The sequence below is a fragment of the Agelaius tricolor genome, unplaced genomic scaffold (genome assembly GCF_023055355.1).
Source record: "Agelaius tricolor isolate 1412-34295 unplaced genomic scaffold, bAgeTri1.0.p SCAF_11, whole genome shotgun sequence".
Lineage (NCBI taxonomy): Eukaryota > Metazoa > Chordata > Aves > Passeriformes > Icteridae > Agelaius > Agelaius tricolor.
In genome coordinates, this window is record NW_027269271.1 from 12883100 (window position 1) to 12901413 (window position 18314).

The window sequence follows — 18314 nt, forward strand, 5'->3', positions numbered from 1 at the left end:
CAGGTCCTCACATCCAGGATATGGCATAATCCCAATGACTGCTCCTTCTTAGCATCACTGAGGTGTTGCCTTTCCTGTCCATCCCCATGGCTGAGGCCCTTGTCTAGCATCTTCTGTGTCTCAATTAGTTCAACACATTTTTTATCCAGCCTTGACAAATGCAACATAGGTCTTTTGGTGCCCACTTAAAATGACACTGTAAGTACTATTTTCTTAAGCCATCAATCTCCCATTTTTATGTCCAAACTTCTTCCCTCTCCTCTTTCAGCATTGCACCAAAAGTTACCTGTTTGTCCTCATTTTCATGCTGTATTACAGTATGGATCCAGTTATCAACAGCTGCTAAGTACTGCCAGCTGAGGTGACCCTGCTGCCAGGTCCATTTGCCCTCATGCTGGGGGCTCAGACTTGCACCCCCAGCTCCTCCTCCTTTTGAGGGGACCATCCTGCAAGCAGCCTCCTTGCACCCTCCTCCCCATCCCACAACAAAAGTCTCTCTCTTTTCCTAACTAGGGCTGAACTCTTCCTTTGCTGCTGCCTATCCAGTTGCTCACTATCCCTCTGTTTCCCTGTGTATGACACCATTTATTTGCTGTTCCCCAATTCTGTCTCTTGCCTCGTGTTGTAAGGCTTTAGGAGCATCTTTCTCTTTTTCCTAATAGTTTGAGGTTCAGCCCACAATCAGGTCTCGTGGGGTACAATCCATTATACTCATACACATTACCAAAATATAAGCAGTTACTCTTCATTAATATTATTAGTGTGAGAATATGGCATGGTATTTATCAACCCAGGCCCTTTTATTACTTATTTAATATTCTACTGTTTTATTATCCTCTACTTCTATATTATTATTTTTATTTGAATAATTAGCTTTGATAGCTATTAAGCAGATATCTGAAGCCTCCTATTCTCTAGATCAAAGCATCCCCCACTTCTGTTATAATGAAACACTTGAATTCTTGGACAGTCTGAACAGAAAACTTAGGTAAGAGTCAAAGTGTTTCATTACGAACAACGAAGAGATGCTTTGATCTAGAGAATAGGATTTAAACGATTAATTTTTCATCTTTAAGATAAGATACATTGTAAATATAAAGTGAAATCACAGTAAAGTTCAGCTATTATATTCCATAATTTGCAGAATATGTTGGGGGAACTTATTCATCACATGAGGTCAGAAGCCTCCCTGGCCCACCGCCTCAGATGCTGTGAGTTTCAAAATTCAGTACCAAACTCTATAACAAAACTTGAATTTAAAGCTGAGAGGACATTGCTGGGAGCTTCCTGTGATGGAAGTGTCCAGTCAGGCCAATGCTTCAGTTGGTGGTCGTCCTGCTGTGCAAAGGGTGATTACAGGGGCTCTCTGTGATCCACCTAGTGCAAGCCACACCTGCTGCTAGCATGACGCTACAGCCTCTTTGGGAAATTTCATGTTTGCACTGTGAAATTTCAACTGACTTTTTTTAGTTTTTTGGTGGTGGTTTTTTGTTTGGTTGGGTTTTTTTGGGGTTTTTTGGGTTTTTTTTTTGTTTGTTTGTTTGGGTTTTTTTTGTTTGTTTTTGTTGTTGTTAAATTCTTTCTATTCTGGCACATATTGATACCTGACAATGCTCTCATTTATGGTGGGTGTGAAATAGCTGCCTTTCCCATGAACAGTTGTTCAGGTTCTGGGTTTTGCAAGTGTATATAATTTACACTTCCACCTAAAATACACTATTTTGCCATTTTACTTTGCTAACAGAATGCACTTTAGTGTGGATATTTTGCAATGTCACCAGAAAGTGGGAGGAGAAAAGTGTTAAAGACTGCCAACAAAAAAAAAAAGGAAAAAAATTTGTGGAAGATATATTCACTATATACACAGGGAAGAGCTATCTTCTCACAAAGATTTCCCCTAAGCCGTGGCAAAGGTGACCACTTCTTAAAGAGTCCTTCCTGCTCCTGCTGAGAAATCCATAGCCTGAGAAATCCATAGTGCCTCTTTCAGAGAGTGTGAGGTCCATGGAGGTGCTAAACTCCCAAAGATCCTTTTGGGAACCAACAGATGATGGATTAATATATTTCATAACAATCTCCATGGAGACCAAAGCCAGGCTGGCATGCTCCAGACTGATGGTGATAGAAAACCCTGTTGGCAATGTGGATTAGTGGGTGCTCCTGTCAGAGTCAGAGGCTACCCTGGATGATGTCGTTTATCTTGAGTGTAAATCAGATGTGACTCAGCGGCAGACGCTGCGCAGCCAAACATGCAGGAAAGTCGCGTCAGTGTTGAATCAAAGCCTGCAACGCTGATCATTATTTCAAGAGAGTTATGAGAATGCCATGAGTCTCAAGAAGATGATCAGCGCTGCTGAAGAACTGAAAGCCAAGAATTAGAGATATACTGATAGGAAGCGCTTTGGATTTATTAACTGTTTTGTTTGGACTTATTAAAAAGGAATGACACCTGTTAAAGTATATCACAGGGAATGAGCTATCTAGCAGCCCCAGGGCTGGGACTGAAGGGGAGCTCTGTGATAAGGTGAGGGCTCTCTATTGCTTTCCAGTGACGAGGCACTCAGTACAAAAAAAAAAAAAAGAAAGTTTTGCTTTATAAATTGCTTGCTCAATTCAAGAATTTTCTCAAGCAAATGACCCAATTCTCATGAAATACATATATCTGGGCATCAGTCTGAAAAGAACTCCCATAGCTGTGTTATTTAAGGATGATGTGCGCTGGCAGTCAGAAGGCCCACTGTGAGTGGGGGTGGGCAGGAGCCAGCCCTGCTAGGGCAGCCAGTATTCCTGCCTCCTGAGGGGCCTTTACTGGGGACACCTTGGCAGTGCCCAAAACATTGCCATTGCTATGGGGAACATGGATGAGTGATAGTACTTTGACCATTCTTTTTTTGCTGTCTCTTCACAGTGGTACTTCAGGTTGCTGAACTGCAGGCTGTGCCCTACGTCTGTCTCTACTGAAGCATTTCTGTATTCACCTGTGCACTTCAGGTGCTGGAGGGAAACACATGCTCTCTCCTCCCCATCTTTCCACCAGCCTCCTCGTTGCATCTTGCAAGCTTTGCATAAGCAAGAGCCACAGCTGAAGCAGCTTGGGGCTGCCCCCAGCAGCAGGAGCATCCCATCTCTTTCTGTTCCCTCTTGCTGTCTCTCATCTCTTTCAGTGTTTAGTCACTTTTTGGTGTCAGCAGCTTTCTCTCAGTGCAGAAGGGAGCTGGGTACTCGGAGGTTTGATTCACTCACTGTACATACACACCCTTGGGTCCTTTGGAGAGGTGTTTCTAATCCCCTTTCCATGATGGTGTATTTGCCCCCCTGCTGCCTGCTGTGCACCCCAGCACCTCGATGCCTCTGGGGTTTTCTACTGTGTGTCTTAATAAGCAAGTACAAGTCTCAAGGTAAGATAAATCTCTTCATCTCCTTTTGTTACATCTGTAACAGCCTTTGAGTCGTGTCAAAACAACTCTAGGCTCACTTACCTGCATTCAGGAAATTCTTCTTTACCAATGTACACTTCAGACTGGGTAAAAATGAGGCTATTTCTTTTAAATGGTAATTCTCAGTGAGAACTTTGAGACACAAAAGATGCAATCCTGCTGCATGGAAGGTCAAAGAGCATAGCTTGATAGGTTCTAAAATACTGTTGCAGGTGGATTTCCAACATGTACTTGAGCTATTTACCATGCCCTTTCAACTAATTGTTTCTATTCAGACCATTTTGTTTTTTCAGTTTTAAAGTAGTGATGTGTTGAACCTCACTAGGAATACTGGGATTCAGCTGGCTGCCTTTCTTTTTTGGAAAATAATAATTCACTCCCCCTATGATACTGCAACAGGAGAACATCAGACATCTGGTTTTACAGTTTTCCACCACTGCCCCATGGGGATGATTGGTCTTTTGTGCATACACTTTTTTTTATTATTATTATTTGGGCAAACTTCATTGCATCTTATTATTGAAAGTTAGAGAAGAGATTGATTGAAGACTGATTACAAGGATATGGTGTACCATGGGAAAAGTCTAGTTATACAAAAGCTTTGTTTAGAGTCAACTAGTTTGTGTTCTGAAAAAGCTACTGCAGACATCCCTGTTGTTTTTATTGGTCTTGTAGATTCAGTACTGGGGCATTTAGAGTTTGGCTTTACTTTGGAGACTGGCATATTTTATTTTAATTTGCTCAAATTTCAACAGATTAAAGTGATCTGACAGCTTTTTGAATGTTGGCCTAGAAAAGGAAATAGTTTGTCATACAAGGTGAGACAGCTGTCTCCAGAAGAAGAGTTATCACTCCACATTGTCACCAGATTTCCCAATGCCCAGAAACTCTGGTCAGGTAGGAAGCCTCTGCCAGGGCAGCCTGGCAGGTGGCATTGGATCAAGAATCCTGCTCTGCAGACACCTCTCTTCTTGCTGGCACTGTGCCTCCCTCTGGGGTTTCAATCAATTCAGATCAAGCAAGTCCTGAAAATCAGCTGGGAACCCAATCCCCAGCTCCCTATGCCATGTACCTTGCTTTCCAAATCTTTACTGCAGTGGCATTTTCTGTATTTTAAACAGAAATGTTTCAAAACTGTGATATTCCCAAGGATATAGAATAGTTGCTATTTTACTTAATATTAAAAGGTTAAGAAGCCCATGAAAACATATAGCTGTGTGGAAATTAATGATGCTTATCTCTTGTAAACTACTGCTGTATATGTACCTATCCACTCATAATGTTTTAAAATATACATAGCAGAGTGCAGATAGTGATAACACATTTGATTTTATCTGCTACAAATATATATATATATATATATATATATTTGTATGTCAGACAAATAACTTCTCTTTCTGCTCTCTGTATTGATAGAAGTCATAGAGGATTTAATCTGAGTGTGCCTCTCCATGTTATTCATCTCAACTGAGCACTCAGAAAGTTCAAATATTTAAATTGGTTGAAAGTTAGAATATTAATGGCTGTTCTTAGAAAGTCAGTAACAGTTACATTTTCCCAGCTGATGGATACTGTCACAAAGGGCTACTGCAGGAGTGTAGGTAGTTAATTACTCAGCATGAAGACTTCCTAGTATGTGTAAAGAGAAACACTGGAGCACTCTGAGATCCTGATTGCTGTAGGAGTGTGTTACCAATCCTAGCTGATAAACCTTGGAGCAGCTGTTGGCAGCAGTGTTGTGTATCACCTGGGTGCTAGGTCTGGGAGAGTGCAGGTTACCCCCTCCAGGGGACACGGGATTGGGAGTAGATGAATGTTGTTTACTCTTAAAATATCAATCCTGGTGTAGGAGAAAACTGCCAAGGAGAAATACAGTTTCTCTCCAAAAGTGCAGGTTTTCAATTAGAAAGACAGAAAAAGAAGCATAAAATTTGCAGAGAATTCAGCAGGCAAGGAAGCAAGCTGTGTGCAATGTTACCCTGCAACTAGCCACCTCCTCTTAGTGCAAAGACAGAACACATGCTTCATTTAAAACCTGTTTTTAAGTACACCCCTAATTATGAAATCATTACCCGAGACCTGCATGATAAGGAAAGAAGAATTATTATATTAACCTGGGGTCCTTGGTGCACTCAGAAGCATCACAAAGCAGCTCTCCTGCAGTCAAAGCCTGCGCACTCCCTCTTTTCTCTCATCCAGTGAGTCACTTCTTCCTTTTAATCTCCTATTAAAATCCTTTCTATCCTCTTCAGTTTATGACTCTGTTGCTGCAAGGTGGTTTGTGGCACTCGGTATGGCTAATCCTTGGGATCGCGTCGTATTGAGAACAGAATAATTGAAAACAGCTTGAAGCAGTTGTAGTTAGGCACACAAATCAATGACAGATAATCATTTAAGCACAAACTGAAACAGACATTTACATGGAAAATAATCATGGCCTTGGAGTTACACCCTGTTCTTGCCATGCAAAATCTTTCATGGATTTGGCAGAGTACCATTGGATGCTAAATCCCACTGCCAATGTGCCCATTCCTTTGAGACAGCCCTGGCAAACCCCTGCCAGAAATCTGAGCTCAGCTGTAAATAGGTTTGCATGGAGGGCTGTCCACCTCTGGGTGAAATAAAACTGCACTGACCCCCAGGCTGTGTGAGGGTCTTGGTCTGCGATGAGCAGCCCAGAGCAGTGCAAAGCCACAAGGCAGACCTGGTGCCTGGGGCTGCATCTCCCCTTTCAGGCTCCTGCTCGCATCCCAAGGCCCCACCAACCGAGGGCTCATGCTCAGGTGCACTGTTCTGGGTATGGAAGAGCAATGATAATGAAGAAAAACTCCTACATTGGAATGTTTCCTGGCTTGGTAGTGCAGATGGGAGCACATATTTCCCTGTCATTTTCCACTGACAATCATATTCATACCAGCTGGTTAAAATGTTTTAATAAATGATTACCTGATGAGAACACTTTCTCATGGCTATGGTGCTGGGGTTTGCTCATTTTTGCTGTATCCAAATAATCATTCAAATTAAAAAGCAGAAAAAACCCCAATACAATTAGAATCTTTAGAAAGGGACTTGGAAACCTAAATCCCAACTCACCTAAAGAGCTCTAATTTGAAGAAATTATGTTAGGGATGCCAAATGCTGTCTGTTGCTTGTCCTTGGGGGCTGGAAGAGCTGGGCCTCCATCCCTGTCTGAGGGTCCATTTCATACTCAGATTGAGTGAGTGAGCATTGTTATTTGTGTGGATCCCACAGCTCTGAATTTCTGTGGGTGAATTTCTCTACAGAGAATATTCCAGAGCGAATATCCCCCTCTGCTTCTGTGTGAGGCTGGGAGTCACAGCTGGCCCAGCAGCCCCCAGCTCCCTCACTGCTCTCCTGGCTGCGGTGCCTCTGCCAGGAGCTGGCGCCCTGCCGCTGCTATGATGCACATGCAAGCACAGAAACCAGCCCAAAAGGGCTGGTCTAGTAAGTTCTTACTAGTCACGTCTGCTTATAAGTAGGCAAGTGGGGTTTTATCCTATTATTTAACCTTTTGCTTTGAAAACATCAACACCTGCACCAGAGAAGTTTCAAAAGTTTAGTTGCCAATTTTTCTTCCACTTTACATGACTCTGGTGAAAGGGTATTATTTATCAAATAAGCGTGTATTATAATCTTTGCAAAATGGTAAAGATCAAAGACTACCTTGCATCAAGCAGAATTACAGTGCCATAACATTTTTTCTTGTTACAGCTGATATCAATCACGGCATGACAGCAAGCCACAGAGAAGATTTTTCAGTCAGTACCACTGACACTGCAACATCTGAAATAGAGCAGCCAGCTAGCATGTGCTCTGGGTGTGAAAGGGAGCAGCCAGCAGCATCAATAAGTGCCTTGGGTGTGGGTGCCGTTAAGTACGGCCATTTGGCAGCACAGTGCATGCACACAACTTTAATTCTGCCCACGGCTGGTGCAGCCTTGTAAGGGAAGAGATAAAACCTCTATGAGAGGAGAGGGCTTGATTTCAAGTGACAGTGGTGACATTTTCAGCAATGACCCCCGAGTGCGGCAGAGTCTGCCATATGATACTGCTGCCCCAAAGGCACGGCACCACCCTCCTCTCTCTGGGAAGAGGTGGGAATTTGGGTGAGTGGTGAGGCACCAACCCAGCAGAGCCCTGAGTAACATCTGGCTCTGCACACTGGGCCACTGCTGGCAGCTTTCCTGCACCAGCCTGGAGCCAGTTACTTTCTTCCCACCACTCACAATCATATCTTTGTTGACTTTAGGCTTGAGAGTCTTTTCACCACGGCCACAGACTACCCAAGGAAAGGAATGATTTGTCTTGCTCCTCCCCAGGACCCTGCCGGGCTGGTGAGTTTTACAGTTCCAGCACTTAAAGTACTGCATGCATTTGTCCCCCAGACTTACCTCTGGGAGCATCTGGTGGAGAACAGAAAGGAAAGGGGAATTATACCAGATCTGTTTGCATACATATCCCTTCCATCTCTCCTCTGCACAACAAAAGCCAGCCCATGTACTTCTCCTTGCAATAGATACGAGTCCACAGCAGCATCATTCCATGCTGTGCTCACAGCCTGTGCTTCTGCCAAGTGCCACCTGAGCTCACAGCCCATGGAGGGCCCCCCGGGCCCTGCAGCAGGAGCCTGCAGCAGTGGGGCACACCGAGATGCATCCTGCTGGGAGCCATGAGCAGCAGGGACCAGCCCGTGGAGCCAGTGCACTGCTGCACACAGGTGGGAGCCCAGGAGCTGCAGGCAGAGCCAGGCTGTAGTTGTATCGAGCAGTATTGATTCTGGCAGTGACTGGAGCACTTTGGTTTCTGTATCAGGGTTATATTAACATTATAATTTCATAAAATGCAACTTCACTTAAATGGTCCTGCAACTGTTTCTCAGGAACTTCAATCTCTGCAATGAAGAAGAAACAATGCAAATTCAGTTGGGAAAGTACAAGGTTCAACAAATTTAAACCTCCTGCATTTTTCAGGATTCTTCTGCTATTTGAATACAAAACTGCATGGTTTTAGACAAAGTGCCCATCTTCAATTTTTCAGACTCTTTCTTCTTTGCTGCTGAGAGCCACACAATGTACTTCCCTGCCAGTTACTAAAATGCTTCTAAAAACTTGAAGAATTATTTGAAAAAGGGCATTCCTATTCCTTATGCATAAAACATGCATGCATATTCATATAAAACATTTAGAAAAATTTGTACCAGTTATAATTAGCATGTTTTGTGCATCTATTTTCTTTGCTATTAAATAACAAATTTGTGGTAACCATAGCAACTGGAACATCACATGATACTGGTGCTATTTTGGGGATAACATAAGTACCTTTCTTAAAGAAGCATTCACACCTCTAAGCTATGAATTTTAATAATTTTCACAATAAAGTATTTGTTGGGTAGATTGTATTCATTCCTCTCTCTAATGTTGATTTAATGTGGAATGCACTACCTTGTATCGCAGTGGCTGTGGCCACTTAAAAGCTGTGATGAGTCCTCTTGTTTTGCAAAAAGACAAGTGACTTAAGAAAGGCAGAAGAGAAGCTATGTGTGTTGAGGGGGAAAGCATAGTAAAATGGTGGATTTCTCTTATTGTTTCTGGGGAAGGAGCTCCCATTGGTTGTGTGCCTCTTCATGCATAATTGGAAGAAAGAAGGAAGGATGTGCCTTAATCCTGGATTGGTACAACTCCCACTGGCATAAGCCATAATATTGGATTGGTATTTCTCCTACTGGAATAAGCCAGAGGTGTTGCATCATTTCGAGTGGAAGATGGGAGAGGTGCTTGGGAAGTTTTGGGAAGAGACGAGTTTGGCCATCTAAGCCAGTTCCCTCCTGCTGCAGTCAAGTGTGTTCTTCTACTGAGTATGTGCTGTAAACCACACCTCATACCACGGGCCTTCCAACACAGATCTGAGCCTCCTAGCTAATGAGATAAAGAGCAAGAGATCAAATGCCACAACAGTAACAAGCCATTAAAAGAGATTAGGTGGCAACAAGGTCAGTATCCACATGCTAGGGTAGGGATTCTCTTAAATAAAGTTTGCTGAAGTGTCATATTACAGAAAAGAACAAAATGCCTCAAGAATCCCTGCCAATGTTGTGATGAATTGAGGAAAAATGGAAGAACATGGAAGAAATTCCCTGCAGTCTCTGAAACTGGTAATTCAGTTAATTGTGAGAAGGTAAGATGAACCAAACAGGCACTGATGAGAAATGAACACTATTAAAAATACACTGCCCACACTGATGTTCTAATGAAAAATGCTGGATGACATGATTAATTGTTTTATCACAGAAATGTCTGTAGAGATGAAACCCACCCTGAGCTTTCAGGATGGTGTTATCCATCTCCCAGAGCAGAGGTAATGAGGGATCATTCACCCTGGGTGGCTCAGGCAGGTGATTTGGGTTAATACACACACTGAAGAGCCATTAGGCAGGGAATTACTTTGCCTGAGTCTGCCTGCCATGGTGCAGTTTGGAGCAGAGGAATTTTACCAGAAGGTGAAGAAAGGTGCTGGGGTTGAGAAAGGGAGCTGTAAGGAGTATACCAGAGTATGTACAAAAAATGAGGGGGTGCAGGGCCTGCCAGGGCTGTGCTGGCAAAGGGCCCCCATCCCCAGACAGTGTCTGGGGCTGGAAGGTGGAGACCCTGGTGCAGCTCAGCAAAGCTGCAGGCAGGCTTGGGGCAAGTTGCAAGGAGTGAAAGTTAATGGGAACTTTGAGTTTATAAGCTCACCCAGGTTAAACCTTACAAATCTGAGCTGGGCTGTGGGTATGAGCCTGAGTAAAGATTCAGAAAGTAATGCTTTGCTTCTGGCTCCACTCTGTTCTACCCACCTTCAGTTTTTCTCCATTCAGGTATATCATTGGGAATTTTTTTAAGGTCATCCTTTCTTACTTCTGACTTCTGTTTTATCAAGAAAGTCTGATTTTTTTTTAATTAAAAAATAATAGGGTTTTTGTTTTCATGAATAATTACAAATGTTCAACTTCAGCTATTTGGAAATTATGGCTTTTGTTTCAAAAAGTGCTATAGCAAACAGATTGAAAAAGAAATTAAAGCAAACATTTAGATATCTCAAAAACTGAAAGTTTTGATTATCCTAAACTAACCCTTGATTGTTTCCTATCTTAGCATGTCCCCCAAGATAAATAATCCAAGATGGAGCAATCCTTTTCTCCCCTCTCTTGCTACAGCCCTGGGGCCTTGCAGTGCTTGTTTGAGGAGGTCCTGGCAGGATGTGCTGCGTGGTGGCTGCCTGAGAGAAGAGGCTCCCTGCTCCCCTCCATGCTCACACCATGTGTTGTTATCCCCTCACGACTGAACCTGCTTTGTTCACTCTTGCTGCAGCTCTATTTGCCATGTGCTTCTCTGCCCACTGCCTGTCCCTCCCCTCCACAGTGCCTGGGGCATCTCCTCTCTTTGCCTGTGCTCTAGATAGGGACTGCTCCTTGGGTTGGCTGAGGAACACTCACTTTTCCCTCACTCCAGCACTTCCCTCATCTTCCATTCTTGTTCTCTTCCAAATGCCCGCTTCTTCAGGAAAATTTTGGCAAAAGGTCTAACAAGGCAGCAGTGTGGGGTTTCAGCTAAACACATATGCAGGAGCCCTGAGGGGTGAAGCAAAAGTAAACCTATTAGAGGTAAAAAGGGAAAGTTGAACAATATGGTTTTTTTCCTTTTCTTGATCCATTCTGCAAGACAGGAACTTCCCAATCTACTTTCTGTTTGGAAGGGGAGCAACACAAAGAAAAGGTTTGGAAGATGCTGGCAAGTGATAAAATACAAAGACATTCTTTTTCTTATATGGTAAATGAATGGCTTTCTGCCTTGCCTTTTGTTAAAGCTCTTAATCCAGCCTGTAAATAGGCACTTTCCCTTTGGACTGACTGTTTAGATATGAGATTAGAGCTGATCTGAAGTAATAGGATGAGAAAATAGGAGAGATATATGAAAGGGAATGATACATTGGCTCACACTTCTGAGCTTTCTCTTGTAGCACTTTTTGTATACTGTATGTAAATGTTCACAAGTACAAAGTGCACTTGATTTTACTGGAGACCTAAGCTAAAGCATGGGCTCAGAGAAGCCTGGCTGTTTGATCCCTGGGGGGGCAGCTCACCTGCCTCAGGGCAAAGCACAGATTCTCTGCCACAAAGCAGAACTCAAGAGGTAATTTTGTTTCGTGGCCTGGTTTACGTTAACAAAATGCTGGAAGAGCTCTGCATTTAAGGATGCTGGAAGTGGAGATTCACACTCCCGGATCTCAGAAATGGCAATGGGAAGCCTGACCAAGCAAAAAAGTCAGCAGAACAGGGACTTGGGGCCAACAGAACTCTTAATCAAAAAACATTATCTTCAAAGAAAAACATATTCACATTCATGGAAAAACTTCTTACCCTACTTTTTAAGCTACACAAACTTTTGCAATGAAGCTATAGTGTTTCTGGCTGTTTCTTTGGGACTATTCCATGGCTTTCTGTGAGTAAGGCTGTGGCAATGCATTGTTCTTCTTGGATTTGGAAGCCCTCCAATTCATATTCAGCTGCTGTGGAAAAAATCCTAAAAATTCACAGACTTGTCTTGTTTCCAAAGACACTTCTGACCCAGGCAACATATTCTAAAATCCTTAATCATTTTCTGCTTACTGAAAATCTTCACCAACTAAATAGGAATTTTTCCCAAGTCAGATATTAAAGGAGAGAAGAGATTTCTAGTATGATTCTTAAAGATTAACATATATATATGTATATAAGCACAGTGAGAGTATAAATATAAAATATGATGCATATATTTTCTTCTAAATTTAAAATGAATAAATTAATCACTTGCTTTCCATTTTGTATTTAGGAATATTTAGATGCTATTTGATGCTATTTATATTTTCCAGGGCATCTCTTCATAAGAATAATTTTTTTATTAGGTGCTACTAGGACTCTATTTTAGAAGAAACTTAAAGCCATATAAAAAGGTAAACTGCCAACCAGCACTATCAAGGTCATTTGAAAAAGATGTTCAGACTAGAGAGCTGCAAAAACAAACTTAGTTTCTTCCATTTCTTGTATTATACTTGTGAAAACCAAGTGGAACTTTGCAGATCAATAATTAGGCCCAAGGAAAAAAAACAGTACATGAACAAAATCTTTCTTGTGCTGCTTACATCTGCTTTATGCATCAGCAGAAGTAAAGATCAATATTTGTGAAAGTAATGTCCTGAGCAGATTTCCTTCCCCATTGAAAATACTGCATGACTAAATGGGAAACCTTTAGAGGAGGCAGCGCAGGATCTGCCCTGGGTTCCCAGTCTGAGGCTGTCAGGACAGAGCTGGTTGCTTGTAACATTCCCAGCTCTTTCACTGAACAGTATGAACAACAGACTGACATCCATGTGCCTGCTCTCTTTTTCTTTAAAATAGTCTTTATCCCCACTATGTACTCTTCTAAACTATATGGGTGAGTTCTTCTGATCTGCTACTGGCTTTTGTTTTCTTTTCAATGTAAACCTGTTATCTGTCAAAACCACAAGTTGCGTTAACAGCATTTAAAATGGTTTTCAGTATTTGTGTATAACACACTTTTTCCCAGCTGAAAGCTGGAAAAAGTTTGCTTTGAATTTTTCCCTAAGATATCTTTTTAAATACCAGTAGAAGGGAAGTTTTAATTCTGTGCTCTAAGGAGTACAACCACTCGAATATCCCCTATTCAAATACAAAGCCATAGCATTTAAAACATTAAAATAAATCCTTTATTTGACTTCAGTGTCAGTATGACTGTTAATAAAAGGTGTGTCCTCCATTGCCTGTTTTAACGTGACACGGAGAAGGTTTCATTTCAATTGAATTAAACCTCAACTAAGTTAACTAATAAACAGGAATATCAGGCGATGGCATGGCACCACCCAAGTTACTAATGCAAAATGATGAGTGAGCAGTGAAAGGTCAGTCCTGCAACGGGGGCCTGCAAATGCAACCTGATTTTCATATTGATTGTGTTTTCCAGTGGGCTTCAGGTCAGGAGCTGTGACCTCAGGGCTTGCTCTGTCTGCAGCTGTCTCGCTGTTTTCTTTGCTTACCTTGAGCAAGTTCTGCAATATTTCTGTACTGCTTCTCCAAGGATAAAATACGTCTAATGTTTACCAGTGTTGCAAAGGCATCAATGCCTAGGAAAAGGTCTTAGGTGCTCCCTATGAGGAAGATGCTATGCACAGTAAAAGATTCACTCTGTGTGTGTGCATATATATAATCTCAAGGGTTAATGTTTCTCTGCAGGATTGCAGGATATTTATTTTTACCCATTATTAAATCCATTGTGAATTACAGTGCTTTTTTTTACAAAATGGGTTTGCAACCAGGAAAAGAGAGGATACAGGCACCTGTTCTGAGAGGGAAGCAACATAAAACTGTATATGTTATACCGAAATAATTTGTTGATACATAAGAGATCAATATGCAACTGCATAATAAGGTTGAGGGATGAGATTAAATGTTCAAATAGGTATACTAATTAGAAAGGACATGTACATCCACGTATAGAGAACCTGACGGTGAGAAAATGACAGAGATTCAGCACTACAGTGAATTATAAATGTCAAATTACAAGGATGCATGTAAAAAAAGCTTGTAACTGTTAGGAACTAGACTGTATTCATGTGAAAGCTGTTGCCTTTATCATCTTCTTAGATCCCTCTAAGGTGTTCTGTCATTCACTGTCAAATTTTCTACGTAAGATAGTAAGATGTATGTCACACAAGTGTCCAAAACTGCTCCTCTGCCTTTGTCAGGACACACCAATATATTTAGAGGGATTTGTAAGCAGAAAGAATATTAAGCAGGAGATCTGCTTAAGCATTAGCAGTTAGTTACAGAATTTTTCCCCCTTGGATGTGACAAAATCTAACACATGCCCAAAATGTAGGGGAAAAGGGAAGCAGCAATGAGTGTTCAGATGTCTGTGGGCTCAATAGGTTGTTGGAGAGCCATAGTCTGCACAATAAAAATGGATGCTAACTAAATTTTGATGTGCAAGAACATGTCTTTAATTTGCAAGGTATTTTTTTTTAATTAAAAGGTAAATAGCATTTATTATTCTTCTCACAGATCGAGAGCAGCAAAAGCTCTCAAGACACCTGAAGAACTTCTTTGATGCATCTGGTCCATGGGGTAGGTACATTTAACAATTGACTACTTTAAGTGATATTTTTTGTTTTTACACAATATTGGTTATTGCTTCTAAAAATTTCTAAACATCGGTTGCAAGATATTAGATGAAATCTGTAAAACATTCAACTATGAAAGTGTGGTGAAAGTCCCTCCCCAGGTATAATTGACTGGCAAGACATTTACCATGATGCAGATGACTTGCATTAAGCCAGGACTTCAAGTGAATATGAAAGTGCAAAGTCTGTCTGCACAAGTGGTGTTCAGACCCTTGCACACACAGGCCTCACAGAATGGTACAGAGCAGTCACAGCTTCTGAAGGTTCCTTTTCTTTGCCATGTCCTCTCCTTCAACACAAGCCTCCAAGCTTGCAGAATGTATAGTTCATTTCCTCTAAGGCCTTTGAGACTCAACACCCCATTACAGGTTTTGGGCAGTTGCAGTTCCTCCAGCAGAACCCATCCTCTGGCCAGGGTGCTGCTCACTCCCCACATGCTGAGGCGAGTCCATGGCTGCACCCACAGAGAAGCTCTCTGAAGGTTTCACACATTTGTCAAACAGAGCAGCTGAAGCCCAGAAAGGAACCAAATGGGAAGGCAGTGCCAGCTCAGAGGTGGGTGTTGAGTGTGGCCGTGTCACCCTGCTCACTTACACAGCTGCACTCTGAAGCCTGAGCATCTTCCGCAGGCTGCCCCGCAGCACTCAGCAGCTACAACTGCTGTGGAGGGGAACTGCCCAGTTCTGAGAGACAGATGCCTCTCTTGCCAGTGGTCTGTAGGGACAGTATCTCCAGGTCAGCTTTTCCAGTGGGGAGCCCAGCAGCTCACATTTTGTTAGGTTTCTTGAAGTGAGTACAATGGCTGGGAAGAGATGCAGGCTGCTGACACCAATCTCTCTAATATGTTAAAGCTGGATCATGTTCTGCTCAGAGGGTCTGATGGTATCAGCCTCCAGAGAATCAGTGTCTGACACTCCCAGTCTGTTGTTCATATTGGTTTGGTCTCAGCTGAGCTATTTCTAACAACGAAGAACATATCTGAGTGAGTTACAATTTGCTGTAATCATATTTTTCCAGTTTTTCTCTGTGATAATTACTCCCATAAATATCATTGCTTCACCTCAGCTCAACAGAGTGCTCTCTGTTTCTGTGCTCAGTCTCAACCTTCTGTACTTGGATTGCTGGGGAAGAGCAATGATAGCATTTGTTGTTACCAGAACCACTCCAGCTATGGGGCTGTTGGGGCTTCCCAAGCTAGTTCTGTTTTTTCACAATATTAGCTGATAAAAATTGCCTTCTGAATTGAAAAATGGTGAAGAAAATGCATTAAATTGCACCTATGTTTAAATTAATTAGTTAATGATAATGATAGTAATAATAATAATAAAAAGGTTTGACTTGGTTTTCAACCATGCAGAGACTTGCAAACCAGAAGCCAGGATGCAGATTTTCAGTGAAATGTCTCTGGCTTTACTGCTGGTCCCTGGGCTTAGTTTAATGACAGAGAGTGGTTTTTAAGGTAATCAGTGGGCTGAAGACCTCAGGAATTCCAGTCCCTAGCATGGATACTAAAAGCTTTTCTGATAGACCCTTAGAGCCTAAAGACTTTTTAAGAGTATTGTCTATTTTTGACTGCTACTTAAGAGTTACAGAAACATTTCAACTTCAAAGTGCCAGGCACCAGCAGTACCCAGAAAGGAGGTGCTTGGTCTGAGACCTTAAGGTGGAAATGAGTACATGGAAAAGAAAAAGAGGCAAGAATAGGAAGATTGCTGTTTCCATTTTAAAAGTGGTGAAATGTGGCAAAAGACTAAAGGACTAGCTAAAGTTACCTCTGTTGCCTATGGCAGACCTGGCATTCGAAGCCACGTCTCCAGATTTCTAATGTACCCTCTTAACTACAAGGCCATTCTTCCTCTCCAGGAAATGATATATAGGTATATAAATGTGCATTGATGTAATGCCAAGTTATAAACCACAAGCCTTTCAGAACTCATGTCCCTGATAGATTACAAAAGAACTTGAAGTCAGGAGAATTGTGGTTTGTCTGACCTTATGCTAATCATTCTCCTTACTTGTGTCTTGGTCAAACTGAAAATGGATAGAATAATGAACCCTTTTGAAAACTGTAATTTCTGGGTGTTGGTCACGACCCAGTTTTTATAAGTTGCTAGGATATGAGTATAATCAGGGAAATGAAGATTCTATCTTATGAGACAAGACCGAAAAGCTTGATTTAAACAAAAGAAATTATGAGAAGGAATATTAGTACACTGTGAGGGAAGTAAATATCAGAACTAATTAAGTTCAAGGACAAAATTGGCATCTGAACAAATGGATATAAACGGGCCCCTAATAAACACAGCCTGGAAATCTTAAGCCAAGTTATGAGATTCAGGAACAGTTTTCCAAGGGGAATAGTAGGGCCAGAGAAAGTAAGGGCTTTCAAATGGATCTCAATCAGTTTGTGAACTAGGTATCATGCCTGAGAAAACCAGGGAACCAGACTATCATTCCAGGCAAGTCCAGTGTCCCCAGGTAAAAGCCAGGACACCACCAGGATGTAACCAGGTGGTGTTCTGGAAAAACATTGTGACTAGCTACTTCTGTCTCAAATTCCATCATGTGTATTTTGTTTTTTAGGCTCCTCAGTTCAGAGTCTCTTCAATTCCTTGATTATCTCACCAGCCTCGCACTTGAGATGTTATTCAACATTTCCAGGTAATCCTTCCCTGCTCTCAAGAACCGACACAGGAGCAGACCTGGAACAGGTCAAGGTAACATTGAACAAGAAACTCCTCGTGTTGGCTGCTGAGGATGGGAGAGTGGGGTGGTGGCAGGGGCAAGTGGCAGGGCAGCCTTCTTCTAGAACGGCTGAAGCCTCTGTGCAGAGGCTGGGCCCTATCCCCCACGGTGCAGCCCTCTGGAGGGGACGCCTGCCGAGAGCCTGCTGGCAGTGCCTTCCTTCCCGAGGGCAGGCGACCGCTCCTGCTGCGGGAACAGGAGCGTGCAGATGCTGGCGCAGCCCCGCGCCTCCGTTGTCCTGCCACGGGAAGGGGCGGCTGACCCGGCTCCCCTCCCTTCCCTGCCCCGCCTGTGCCCACACCCTCGTCCCCTGCCGTCACCCCGGGTGGGGACATCGCCTCGGGCGGGGCCGGGTGGGGCCGGGCGGGGCGGGCGCTCCTCGGGCGGGGCCCGGCCCGGCCCGGCTGCGGCCCCGTGCGCGGCCAGCAGGGGTCCCCGCCGCTCCGCCCCGCTCCGCGCAGGCGGGCTGAGCCCGGGGGCGGCCCGGCCCGGCCGGGCCCCGCTCCGCAGGCACCGGCAGCCCCCCGCAGCGCTCTCCCCCCGCCTGCCCGCCGACCCCACCGCGGCGGCACTGCCGCGGCTCCGCGGGTGCGGGACGCGCCGGCCGGGCCCGGAACGCCCCTGCGCAGCTTCCGCCCGGCGCGGCTCGGGCCGGGGAACGCGGGACGGGCGGAGCGGCAGCACCCGGCCGGGATGGGCGGCGGCTGCCGGGAGACAAAAGGCCGGCGCGTGTCCGCCTCTGCGGCAGCGCGGGGTGCGCGGCCGCTGCCCCTCCCCGGGCCGCCTGCGGCAGGGACCGGGGCCGCCGCCTGGCCGCAGCCCAGCCGCCCTCCCCGCCTCGCTGCGGCTCCGGGAAAACACCGTCATATGCGAAAGGGTGATAGGCGGCAGCGCGGCGCA

At 43.8% G+C, this 18314-nt stretch overlaps 1 long non-coding RNA gene across 1 annotated transcript; it reads left to right on the forward strand.

Annotated features, from left to right (window-relative positions):
• The first annotated feature begins 6394 nt into the window (after nt 1–6394).
• LOC139594028 (uncharacterized) lies at nt 6395–17386 on the forward strand. Its single transcript, XR_011680493.1, has 3 exons — nt 6395–7792; nt 14551–14613; nt 17253–17386. It is a non-coding gene; the product is annotated as an uncharacterized lncRNA (long non-coding RNA).
• The last annotated feature ends 928 nt before the right edge of the window (nt 17387–18314 follow it).